This window comes from Pristiophorus japonicus, unplaced genomic scaffold (genome assembly GCF_044704955.1).
Source record: "Pristiophorus japonicus isolate sPriJap1 unplaced genomic scaffold, sPriJap1.hap1 HAP1_SCAFFOLD_244, whole genome shotgun sequence".
NCBI lineage: Eukaryota > Metazoa > Chordata > Chondrichthyes > Pristiophoridae > Pristiophorus > Pristiophorus japonicus.
The window spans coordinates 312,452-315,848 of NW_027252166.1; the positions used below are offsets into that span (position 1 = coordinate 312,452).

At 41.1% G+C, this 3,397-nt stretch overlaps 1 non-coding gene across 1 annotated transcript; it reads right to left on the reverse strand.

The window, feature by feature from the left end:
* Positions 1–1,172: 1,172 nt before the first annotated feature.
* trnai-uau (transfer RNA isoleucine (anticodon UAU)) lies at positions 1,173–1,266 on the reverse strand. Its single transcript has 2 exons — positions 1,229–1,266; positions 1,173–1,208 (listed from the first exon to the last, which is right to left on the reverse strand). It is a non-coding gene; the product is annotated as a tRNA-Ile (tRNA).
* Between the last annotated feature and the right edge of the window lie 2,131 nt (positions 1,267–3,397).

The window sequence follows — 3,397 nt, forward strand, 5'->3', positions numbered from 1 at the left end:
GTTCGAGCACTGAATGGAGCTTTAAACAGTGTAGTGGCGAGCAGGTAAACTTGAGTGGATTTCAGACCCACAACAATAAACCATACGGCTATCGCAGGTAATTGCGGTTTGCTGCAAACTTGCACTTTCCAGCCTCGGAACCAGCCAACCCTGACCTGCAGGGCTATGTGGAAAGGACGGGGGAGTGGGACTAGCTGAGAGCTGGCACACTCTCGATGGGACGAATGACCTCCTGCTGTGCGGTAATAATTCTATTAATTTATAATTGGACTTTGATAGAACTGGAATCGACAAGTTTGAATGTTTCTGTAGAATATAATCAGCGAGAAGTCCAATGCACGAGCCATTGCAACACTGAGCACAACATTTGTCGCGAAAAGTTCAGGAACATCCTTGATTCTGTTGGAGGTGGTGCAGGAATTATGTGGAAATAACCAATACGTTTACATATCTTCTCTTTGAAATCGAGTGTGTTTTCGGCACATTATTCTTTACATCAGAGCTACTGGTTAAATGATTATGCTGTGGTCACAGGAAAAACTCCCGAAGCTTCCGAAACTCCCGCGGCTTTTCTGTGGCTCTGTTTCCTCTCCTCCCTTCCTCCTGCACGCTGCCAGTTTGTAACCTTGTTTTAAATGTTGCTCTGGGCGAGGGCATTCTACAGTCTCAGAACCATCTCTACCGTCTCATTGCTTGATTTCTATGTTTATTAATTATGAAATTCCCTGAGCTACAATGGCAGCGCTTGCGACAATACATTAAAAAGCGGTTTATAGGAAACACGTTGAGATCATAGTTTGGTTTTGCACAGAATTGAACCTATATCACTCAAGATTGACTGTTATATTTACAATAAACTGTATATTGTTATAAATGTTGGCTCATTAGTTCCGTAGTGTTAGATGAGGAATAGTTTGATCCGCTCATTCATTACATGTGGGTAACAGACACGGGTATTCATTGAGAAATAGCCCACAGATTGCCACTGAGTTAACAGGAGTGAGAGAGACAGACAGCACCGTGATACATGGCGGAATAGACAAGACAGATGGATAAATGGAAAACTGCATCAGAGTCTGCAATGTACAAACATCACATGCAAAATCATCGGCTGAAATGGAAAACTGCATCAGAGTCTGCAATGTACAAACATCACATGCAAAATCATCGGCTGCTCTAGGTGAGGCTCGAACTCACAACCTCGGCATTTCCCGGGCCTGCACTGTCATATAAGTACCGCGCGCTAACCGATTGCGCCACTAGAGCGGCATGCCCTGTGGTTTCAGTGCTCCCATCATAGAGCTGCCTGTTCCATCTGTCTTACAAGCAGGATGACAAAGATTCATCGAATCATTCAACACAGAAGGAAGCTGTTCATCCCATCGTGTCAGTGCCGACTCTCTGCAAGAAGCTTTCAGTTATTGCGACTCCATGCATTTTCGCCATAGACGTGTTTTATTTTAGTGTGCAATCCATTTTGTTATTTGTAATGAATTTGGATGTCCTTGCGGGAAATTTATAAATATATCTGTGCATCTATCTGTGATTTGTAACTTAAATAGTGTGGAACCTTGATAATCACATTATTTGTGTTCATATCTTTGATTTTATAAATGTACTTGTTTTATGTCTGCTTTCTTTATGAATTTATCTCTAAGTATTGCTGTGCTATAATTGTATTTACGTTTATTTGCGAGGTGTTTAAAAGTAATATAGATACAAAGGTATGCACAGAAAATAAATTTATAACAAATACAGATGCTCCACAATACTATTATAAATAACGTTGTTGCATTCAAATATATAAACACTAAAACAGATATACAAAATATATTTATATCCCACAGAACAAATTGCAACAGAGACACCAAAATATACTTAGAGCTATCACTAATCAAAGAACATTTTACTCTATACGGTCCTCAGCAAATTCTGGTGTGCCTGTGTTTCCTGTGCTTGTGCTCGGTGTAAGGGAAGGGTTGGCCGAGCGGTGGTATATCGTTTCCCAAGGATGGGCTGAAATGTGGTGTCTGAGGCCACGTTCACTGCTATAGTTGATATATAATAATCATCTGGACTTGTGTATAAAGGCATAATTACAACATCTACAGATGTTTCATCCTGGTACAGAATTCCACTGCCAAATTAGTTCAATCCCTCACCCGCCCCAGTAGTTAACCTTCCCGCGAGCTCTATTTATGTACAACCCGACGTACTGTAACATGCCACTCCTGCGCCAGAACTGGTCCCAATGCCCCCGGATGCTGGAGCACAACCTCGTGCACCGTTTATCCAGACACACGTTGCCATTTCTAAATTCAATTGCGCGGTGCACTGGAAATAACCCATAGAATACCTTTGTGGTTCTGCTCATTAATTTCCTCTATTGCACTTGAAACTCTGACTAAAGGAACTCATCCCCTTCTTTCCTTCTGTCAATGGTTAGCACATAGATCACGGCTGCTCCCATTCACCTCTCAGAATGTTCTGCACCCACTCAGTGATGTTCTTTACCTGGCAGCAGGGAGGATGCACAGCACGCATGACTCACGTTTGCCGTTGCAGAAAGGTAATGACTGTTGAATCCCCAATGACGTCAACTTATGTTACTTTTTAGCTTCAAAAGCAAAGTACTGCGAATCCTGTAAATCTGAAATGAATAAGAAAATGTAGGATATACTCAGCCAGTCAGGCTGCATCTCTGGAAAAAAAAATTCTGATGACGGGTTTGTGATTAAATGTCATTGACGTGAGCTTCAACAATGCAATCCAGACACTGTCCGATATTGTAATCTAAAGCGCCAGTTTGTGGGTATTGAAACCAATCCAGATACCACGCATGAATCTGGGAGCTAAATTGTTGTTGTTGTTCTTTTCAAGTCGCAACAGCAGAGGACTGCAATAAAATGTCCAAGTTTTTAAGATAAATCATATGTTTTACAGTTAATAAAACGAGCCAGTTTGAAAAGACATTCAATCTACAAAATGATTAAATTGTGCCGTTTAATTTCCACAATGGGAGCCGGGGAAAAAATGCAGGCTTTGGCTGTTTTTGAAATTGCAGTTCACTGCTGTTGCCACTAGTTTACTTTGAACAGTCTCCATTTGAACATTCTCACAGAGGCTGTGTGACTGGTTCACGAATCCCGATATCAATGTTTACTCACCCCTGTGACCACCACCTAGTGGTTAGAATGCAGCGCTCTATTCTCGTCGACACAGTTTCGATGTCCGTTCCGAGATTTATTAAATTAAAATGAAGCTTATTAAATTAATTTCATAACACTCTGTGAAAGATTAATAATTATTGAAATCGCCATTCACAACATGTCATATTCTGTTTCAGACTGAGGGAAATACATGGCAACAGATAGCCTGCCAAACTTGAATCAGATTT